The sequence below is a fragment of the Eumetopias jubatus genome, unplaced genomic scaffold (genome assembly GCF_037043125.1).
Source record: "Eumetopias jubatus isolate StellerSeaLion01/CBP00866 unplaced genomic scaffold, mEumJub1_p1.0 scaffold_2, whole genome shotgun sequence".
NCBI classification, from domain to species: Eukaryota; Metazoa; Chordata; class Mammalia; order Carnivora; family Otariidae; genus Eumetopias; species Eumetopias jubatus.
Window position 1 is genome coordinate 76,127,817 of NW_028274808.1, and position 9,525 is coordinate 76,137,341.

At 41.0% G+C, this 9,525-nt stretch overlaps 1 pseudogene; it reads right to left on the minus strand.

Annotated features, from left to right (window-relative positions):
• Positions 1 to 500: 500 nt before the first annotated feature.
• On the minus strand, positions 501 to 951 carry LOC114225595 (large ribosomal subunit protein uL14 pseudogene; annotated as a pseudogene).
• Between the last annotated feature and the right edge of the window lie 8,574 nt (positions 952 to 9,525).

Here is a 9,525-nt window from a genome sequence, read left to right on the forward strand (position 1 = left end):
GGAACCTCCATACTGTTTTCCACAGTGGCTGCACCAGTTTGCATTCCCACCAACAGTGCACGAGGGTTCCTTTTTCTCCACATCCTTACCAACACCTGTTTCTTGTGTTGTTGAGTTTAGCCATTCTGACAGGTGTGAGGTGATAATCTCATTGTGATTTAGTTATGCACTTCCCTGATATTTAGTGATGTTGAGCATCTTTTCATATGTCTGTTGGCCATCTGTCGGTCTTCTTTGGAAATATGTTTATTCATGTCTTCTGCCCATTTTTTTTTTTGAGAGCAAATAATTTTTTTTTTAAGATTTTATTTATTTATTTGAGAGAGAGAGAATGAGAGAGAGAGAGAGAGAGAGCACATGAGGGGGGAGGGTCAGAGGGCGAAGCAGACTCCCTGCCGAGCAGGGAGCCCGATGCGGGACTCGATCCAGGGACTCCAGGATCATGACCTGAGCCGAAGGCAGTTGCCCAACCAACTGAGCCACCCAGGCGCCCCAGAGCAAATAATTTTTAATTAACAAATACACCAAAGAATCATGCAATGCTGCCAGCATTGGATGCAATCCTGGGCCACAAGTCTGCACACTCCTTTGTGACTGGTCCTGTGATAGCAGAACCTTTCATTTGTTTACTATGACCCCCGCATTATCTTCAAAATAGAGAAACACACCATCTTTTCTCCGGTATGACTTACGTTGTTGAATTACCACTGCTGGATGTACCTTCTTTCTGAGTTCTGGTTTGCCTTTCTTCACTGTGGCCATCACCATGTCACCCACACCAGCAGCAGGAAGTCTGTTCAGTTGTCCCTTGATCCCCTTCACAGAGATGATATACAGGTTTTTGGCTCCTGTGTTGTCAGCACAGTTGATCACGGCACCTACCGGAAGACCCAGGGGAATCCGGAATTTCGCACCGGAGGACCCACCACGTCCTTGCTTTGACATCTTGAACGCCGGAAAAGGGCCTGCCCATTTTTAATTGGATTATTTTTTATTTTTTGGTGTTGAGTTGTAGGAGTTCTTTGTATATTTTGGATACTACTTTATTGGATAGGTCATTTGCAAGCATCTTCTCCCATTCAGTAGGTTGCCTTTTTTTTTTCTTTAAAGATTTTATTTATTTATTTGACAGAGAGACACAGTGAGAGAGGGAACGCAAGCAGGGGGAGTGGGAGAGGGAGAAGCAGGCTTCCCGCCGAGCAGGGAGCCCCATGCGGGGCTCGATCCCAGGACCCTGGGATCACGCCCCGAGCCAAAGGCAGACACTTAATGACTGAGCCACCCAGGCACCCCTCAGTAGGTTGCCATTTAGTTTTGTTGATTGTTTCTTTGCTGTGCAGAAGCTTTTTATTTTGATGTAGTCACAATAGTTTTTTGGGGGTGCTTGTTTGTTTTTTGTGGGTTTATTTGCTTTTGTTTCTCTTACCCCAGGAGGCATATCTAGAAAAATGATGCTATGGCCAATGTCAGAGAAATTACTGCCTCTGCTCTCTTCTAGGATTTTTATGGTTTCAGTTCTTATATTAGGTCTTTAATCCATTTTGAGTTTATTTTTTGTCTATAGTGTAAGAAAATGGTCCAGTTTCACTTTTTTGCATATAGCTGTCCAGTCTCCCCAGCACTATTTGTTGAAGAGACTCTCTTTTTCCCACTGCATATTTTTGCCTCCTTTGTTGTAGATTAATTGACCATGTAATCATGGGTTTATATCTGAGTTCCCTATTCTATTCCATTGAACTGTGTCTTTTTTTGTGCCAGTACCATACTGTTTTGATTACTACAGTTTTGGTAGTATATCTTGAAATCTGGGATTGTGATAGCTCCAGTTTTATTCTTTATCTAAGCTTGCTTCAGCTATTCGGGCTCTTTTGTGGTTGTATACAAGTTTTAGGATCATTTGTTCTAGGTCTGTGAAAAATGCTCTTGGTATTTTGATAGGCATCGCATTAAATCTGTAGATTGCTTTGGGTAATATGGACTTTTTTCTTTTTTTAAAGATTTATTTATTTGAGAGAGAGAGAGAGAGCCTGCAATCGCAAGGGGCCAGGCAGAGGGAGAGAGAGAATCCCAAGCCGGCTGGAGCCTTCTGCAGGGCTGGATCACAACCCTGAGATCATGACCTGAACCAAAATCAAGAGTTGGACACTTAACTGACTGAGCCACCCAGATGCCCCTCATATGGACATTTTAACAGTATTTGTTCTTCAAGTCCATGAGCATGGAATATCTTTTAATTTGTTTGTGTCATCTTCAATTTCTTTAACCAGTGTTTTATAGTTCTCAGAGGACAAGTCTTTTACCTCTTTCATTAAATTTTTACCTAGATACTTTATTATTTTTGGTGTAATTGTAAATTGAATTGTTTCCTTAATTTCTCCTTCTGCTACTTCATTATTAGTGTACAGATATACAACCGATTCCTGTATATTGATTTTATATCCTGCGATCTTACTGAATTCATTTATCAGTTCTAGTAGTTTTTTGGTGGAGTCTTTAGGGTTTTCTATATATAGTATCATGTAATATGCAAATAGTGAAAGTTTTATTTCTTCCTTACCAATTTGGATGCCTTTTATTTCTTTTTGTTGTCTAACTGCTGTGGCTAGGACTTCCAGTATTATGTTGAATAAAAGTGGTGAGAGTGGACATCCTTGCCTTGTTCCTATTCCTAGGGGAAAAGCTCGTTTTCTTCCCCAGTATGTTAGCTGTGGTTTTTCATATATGGCCTTTATTATGTTGAGGTATGTTCCCTCTAAACCTACTTTGTTGAGGGCTTTTATCATGAATGGGTATTGTACTTTGTCAGATGCTTTTTCTGCATCTCTTGAAATGATTATATGGTTTTCATCCTTTCTCTTGTGGATGTGATGTATCATGTTGATTGATTTGTGAATATTGAACCATCCTTGCATCCTGGGAATAAATCCCACTTGGTCATAGTGAATGATATTTTTTAATGTATTGTGGATTTGGTTTACTAGTATTTTGCTGAGGATTTTTGCATCTAGGTTCATCAGAGATATTGGCCTATAGTTCTTTTTTTTTTGTAGTAGTCTTGATCTGATTTTGGTATCAGGGTAATGCTGGCCTCATAGAATGAATTTGGAGGCTTTCCTTCCTTTTCTTCTTTTTTTCTTTTTTTGGAACCGTTTGAGAAGAATATGTATTAACTTTACTCTTTGAATGTTTGGTAGAATTCACCTGTGAAGCCATCTGGTCCTGGTCTTTTGTTTGTTGGGAGTTTTTTGATTACTGATTCAGTTTCATTGCTGGTCATCAGTCTGTTCAAATCTTCTATTTCTTCCTCCTTCAGTTTTGGGAGGTTATGTGTTTCTAGGAATTTATCCATGTCTTCTAGGCTTTAATGAAGATAAATAATATAAAGTAGATGAAGATAAATAAGAATATAAAGTAGTCCATGGTGACTATCAAGGGGACTTTAGCAAGAGAACCAAACTGTCCTTGTTCATTTTTTCTCACTAACTGTGTGACCTTGAACAAGTTACCTAAACTCTCTGGGCTTCCATTCCTTATTTGTAAAATGGGAATATTAATAAAGCCTATTGCATAGAATTTGAGAATTAAATGAATTAGTATAGCTAATAGCTTTAGAACATGGATAGGTACATAGTAAATATTTATAAAGTTATTAGTGTTTATTTATGTATACTTTTGTTATTGTTAAAATAGCTGACACTTAGCCGAATCCACATTTTTCTTCATTTGGGAGAAGTTATGGGGTTTCAGTTGGTGGAGAAGAAGGAGGTAAACCTGCATCTTCAGCATTTTATAATCTAATGTAGTTGCTTTGCTTTGGAGTTCATGCATCTTTTAGAAATACATTAATTTTACAAGACCCCCCCCCCCCGCAAAGACTGAGTGGAGTTCTTCATTTGGCATTCCTTGTCCCATACAGAATTTTAACATGTCTTATAGTGACCTTTACCTTTTATTCGTCATTACAAATGAAAAGCTCATTCTTGCTTTTCATGTAGTTCAAAGTTAACCAGTGTGCATCTCTTCATTCTTCTTCCTTTTGTTAAATTTTGACACTATTCATTGGTGCTTCTAACTTCATTGGCACATTATATTCTGAGGGCAATATACTCAGCTTTCCCTTAGGTCATTTCAGCTTTGCATTCAGTGGTACTTTGAAATTAATCCTCTGAGCACTTGGGTTTTAATCAAGTCTCTCAATTAGCTTTAGCCTCTAGCAATTTACAGCATCTCTCTGGGCCATGGTTTTTGCTTTATTAATTGAAAGGATAAGGCTTCCAACTTTACACTTGATGATTCTAGGAGATGAGAAGAAAAATAACTTCTGACTTAGTTTGTAGAAGTTTGCCAAAGTGTGTGGTAAGATCTTGGGCAGGTTTCTCTGGGCTCCTTCTGAAGTGCTCTATTGATGAGGTAGAAGCCAAAAGTGGCAAAGCTCAGGAGACATTGCCTCACCTGGAGAGAACAGTTACATTAGCTTAAGTTATCTGATAGTTTCATAGGATTTCCATTGATAAAGTGATGATCCACTTCAGCAATGGAATAAGATGTGTTCTAGGGAATTTATAGTAAGGAGGGTAAGGGTAGGCATGATGGGAATGTTATCAATTAAGTACAAGATGAAAATATGTGTTTAGTAGCTTCAGAGCATAGAGTGGGGTTAGAGGTTGGGGAGGAAGTGGATATAATCTGACACAAGGAGGAAGGTGGCCTGCCTTCTTCTTCACAAGGAGGTAGAAATCAGTTCCTGTCTCTCATTAACTGTAGGCCTCATCTTTAGGAGCTCTAAGCTTGCCTTTGGGGTGGGAATGCGTGTATGAGGGGGCATTGGGGGGTACAGGCTGTAGACTGTCTTTTTTTTTTAAGAGTGTCTACATCATTTTTTTTGGAATCCCTCTGCATGGGAGATACCATTCTTTTTTTACTGTCTCCTTCATTTCTTGAGGCTCTCTAAACATACACATTGGAGTTGTCTTTAGACCCTGCCTTTGGGGGGAATATAAGCTCAATTCCTGAACCCTAATTCCAAAAACAAGGATTTTCCTTGTTTTTGATGGACTTGACAGTATTTTTTTTTTTTTAAGATTTTATTTATTTGAGAGAGAGAGAATGAGAGATAGCACGAGAGGGAAGAGGGTCAGAGGGAGAAGCAGACTCCCTGCTGAGCAGGGAGCCCGATGCGGGACTCGATCCTGGAACTCCAGGATCATGACCTGAGCCGAAGGCAGTCGCTTAACCAACTGAGCCACCCAGGCGCCCAGTGGACTTGACAGTATTGAGGGTTTATTGGTCAGATATTTTGTAGGATGTCACTCTTGGTATTTGTCTGATATGTTTTCTCATGTTTAGAGTGGGGCTGTGGGTGTTTGGGAGACATGAATGCTTGCCACATTTTTATTGTATATTAAGTGTACATCATATTAGCATCATTTATCGCTGTTGATGTTGACCTTGATCTTTTATCTGAGTTAGTATTTGTCAGATTTCTCAACTTCAAGGTTACTCTACCCACCCCAAGCCTCTTTCCATCCTGTAGGAAGTGAAGGAAATCACTGTGCACAGCCCACACATAAGGAGGAAGGAGTTACGTTCTAACTTCTTGAGGGCAGAGTATCTACATCGTTTTTTTTGGAATCCCTCTGCATGGGAGATACCATTCTTTTTTTACTGTCTCCTTCATTTCTTGAGGCTCTCTAAACATACACATTGGAGTTGTCTTTAGACCCTGCCTTTGGGGGGAATATAAGCTCAATTCCTGAACCCTAATTCTGCCTAGAATATCCGATGTGTGCTGATGTCAGGCACATAATTTCATTTCATAATTAGAAAGGAAAGGCACAACATACATATGTCTGATTGAGGTGTCCTGTGATTAAAACTCATTCATACTAGAGTATCAGCAGGTACAAAGGACTAATAGGAGTTATGTTTCAATCTTGGATATGGAGAGGAAGTTAGAATAGGAGAGGAATTTGGAAAAGTGCTGGACTAGACTAATTAGATAATAATGAGTTAATACTTACCATGCAGTGGGTACCAGGTAGTATTGTAGTTGTTTTACATTTAGTCCTTGTGCCAATCCTATGACGTAGGTATGACTGTTCCTTCATTTTTACAGATGAGGAACATGAGGCCTAGGAGGGGTAAATAATCTATTCAAGGTCACACAACTAGGAGGAAGTGACTCCTAGTTGCCTACCCAGTATTCATCCCCTTCTTCCTTAGTCAGTGGAACCCTGTATTGCCTAATGTGGCAATGTGCCCACCTGCTTCTACCAGCTTACTAATGAGATGCAAGTAAGAGTTGAGTGGGGCTTCTAGGAAAGTGCTTTAAAGAGGGGACTTGGGGATGCCTGGGTGGCTCGGTCGATGAAGCGTCTGCCTTTAGCTCAGGTCATGATCCCAGGGTCCTGGGATCGAACCCTGTGTCTGGCTCCCTGCTTAGGGAGTCTGCTTCTCCTCTCCCTCTGCTCCTCCCCCCACTCGTGCTGTCTCTCAAATAAATAAATAAAATCTTTTTTTTTTTTTAAGATTTTATTTATTTATTTGAGAGAGCGAGAATGAGAGAGAGAGAGCACATGAGAGGGGGGAGGGTCAGAGGGAGAAGCAGACTCCTGCTGAGCAGGGAGCTTGATGCGGGACTCGATCCCGGGACTCCAGGATCATGACCTGAGCCGAAGGCAGTCGCCCAACCAACTGAGCCACCCAGGCGCCCATAAATAAATAAAATCTTAAAAAAAAAAAAAGGAGGGGACTCAGCTGCATAGCATATCCTTTTGCTCTTCCTTCCCACTTCTACCAGGAATAGGAGGTGTAGCTCCTAGCAGCCATCCTGGCCATGAGGTCACCTTGAGGATGGAAGCCAGGCACTGAGAATGGTGGAGCAGAAAAATGGATGGAATCTCACTTAGTTTCTAGTGATAACAGAGTTATCATAGGAGGTTTTGATTTCCTGCCTTCTTCATTTGAGAAAACATAAACTATCTGGTTAAAGCCACTGTTAGGGGCACCTGGGTGGCTCAGTCAGTTAGGTGGGGTCTTGGTCCTTTAGCTTGGGCCCTGATCCCAGGGTCCTGGGATCGAGCCCCGCATCGGGCTCCTTGCTCAGCGGGGAGCCTGCTTCTCTCTCTGCCTGCCGCTCCTCCCTGCTTGTGCTCTCTCTCTCTCTGACAAATGAATAAATAAGATCTTAAAAATAAAGATAAATAAAATAAAAATAAATAAATAAAGCCACTGTTATCTTAGGCCTGTACAACTAGCAGTGGAATACAGTTCCTGACTGATAAAAATTCTAATTTGATCTTATTTTCTCTCCCTACCACCATGCTTAATGCGTTTTGGAAACATGAGATTACCTTAGGATATCTAGATTTTTGTTTTTTGTTTTTTTTTTTAAGATTTTATTTATTTATTTGACAGAGACACAGCGGGAGAGGGAACACAGGCAGTGGGAGTGGGAGAGGGAGAGAAACAGGCTTCCCACTGAGCAGGGAGCCTGACTCGGGCTCAACCCCAGGACCCTGGGATCATGACCTGAGCTGAAGGCAGACGCTTAACAACTGAACCACCCAGGCGCCCGTTTTGTTCTTTATTATAATATGGCCACTGAAAAATCACTTAGAGTAACCCCCCTCCCTTTGCATCTTTTGAAAGGGAATTATTCATTCTCAAACTACTTTATAAGTTTATTCTAGGGAAGGTGCTTGTGAACCTCCAAGTTTTCTTGTGTGATGTATAGTTCTTGAAGAGGGTCAGGGTCCTCCTAGGGCAGGTTGAAGGGTACTGAAAAGGAAACCTGTAGGATCTGAAAACAGTTTTCTGATGTTGTCATTTTGCTTATTGCCAGGTCAGGCTATTTCTCAGGGAATAAATAAATGGAAGCTGTGACGGGAGGTGATTTTTGTCCCTCCTCTGCTGCATATGAGCAGGTTAACAATTGCATTGCTGATGAGCCCTGCAATGCGTTCCAGGCTTGCTGCTTATGATTCAGAGTTCATTTGTGTTTGAGATGCCTGCCTTCATTGTACTGGAGCATTGTTTCCCAAAGATACATTAATCAAGGAATCACTATACTGGAAGATAACTAAATGCTTTTTCTCTGAGAGCTGGCCAAGAACAAGGGGCACAGAAGACAATTTGCATAATATGTGGAGAATTAGTTTTTCTAGCAGTAAAAATCGTCATTTCCAAATAGTTCTTTGAAACTAGTACAGAGATGTTCACAAAAAAACTGGAAGGCCCACCAGCATGGGCCATTCATGTAAATGATCCCTTCTTGTCACTACACCCCTTATTTCTCCAAAAGGACTCCCCCTCAGCACACACTAGCTCAGTGGAGGTAACTGGAGCTCTGGGGTTATAAAGTACAGTTGTGTTACTCAGTTGAGATATAACTCTTGCCAGTGGAGGGTGTAGTTTGTAAGTAGAATTCATTTGGAATAAGATTGCATTTGAAGATTAATGTTAATTAGATAATGTGAAATGCCTAATATCAGAAACATTTTACCTCTTTTTTTTTTTAAGATTTTATTTATTTATTTGGCAGAGAGATACAGAGAGAGAACAAGTAGGCAGAGAGGCAGGCAGAGGGAGAGGGAGAAGCAGGCTCCCCGCTGAGCAGGGAGCCCAATGCGGGGCTCGATCCCAGTACCCTGGGATTATGACCTGAGCCGAAGGCAGCCGCTTAACCGACTGAGCCACCCAGGCGCCCCAACATTTTACCTCTTAAACTGTTCTATTCCTGTTTCTTCTTAGAACATTTCTTGTGGTATTAAACTTTATAACATGGCGTGTGGTATTTTTCATAGTTCTGTAGCAATGGGTGCTCTAAACAGTGCTTCTCAAACTTTAATATGCCTACAAGTCACCTGGAGATCTTATAAAAATGTGATCCCTAATTTAATAGGTTTGCGGTGGAGCCCGAGATTCTGCATTTCTAACAAGCTCCAGGTGATGCTGCTGCTTCTGGTCCCTGGACCACATTTTGTGTAACGATGCCTGTACCTAGTGCCTCCCCACCTCAGTGCCAAGGTTCTCAGCGCTGGCTAGGCATCAGACTCAGGTGCAGCTTTAAAAAGAGACTATGCTCCTGATCCCATCTTCAGATTTCCTGATTAATTACTTCTGGAATAGTTGGCCGGGGAGCTAGACTTTTGAACTTCCTCCGTGTGTGGTGAGATTCACTGGTTTAGTGTCCTGTTTGGACACTAAATGTGATGTTGAGTGGTTTCAGTGTGATTTCTTGTAATTTGAACTGTTTATGTTTTTCCATCATAAGTAATTCATATTGTGATGACTTGTAGTCAAACAGAAGAAATAAACAGAATCCACCATGCATTTTATACAGGGGTTTTATTTAATCCCTCTATTATCTTGTAGCATAATGAGGCTGCACTTAATGTTGTAAGGCACTATCATTGAAGTAACTGGAAAGCAATGTATGTGATAGTTATGTATTTTCACAGTGTAAGAAATAGAGGCCTGTTTGGCTAACCTCAGCTGATGGAGGCTTATTACAAGGATACACAG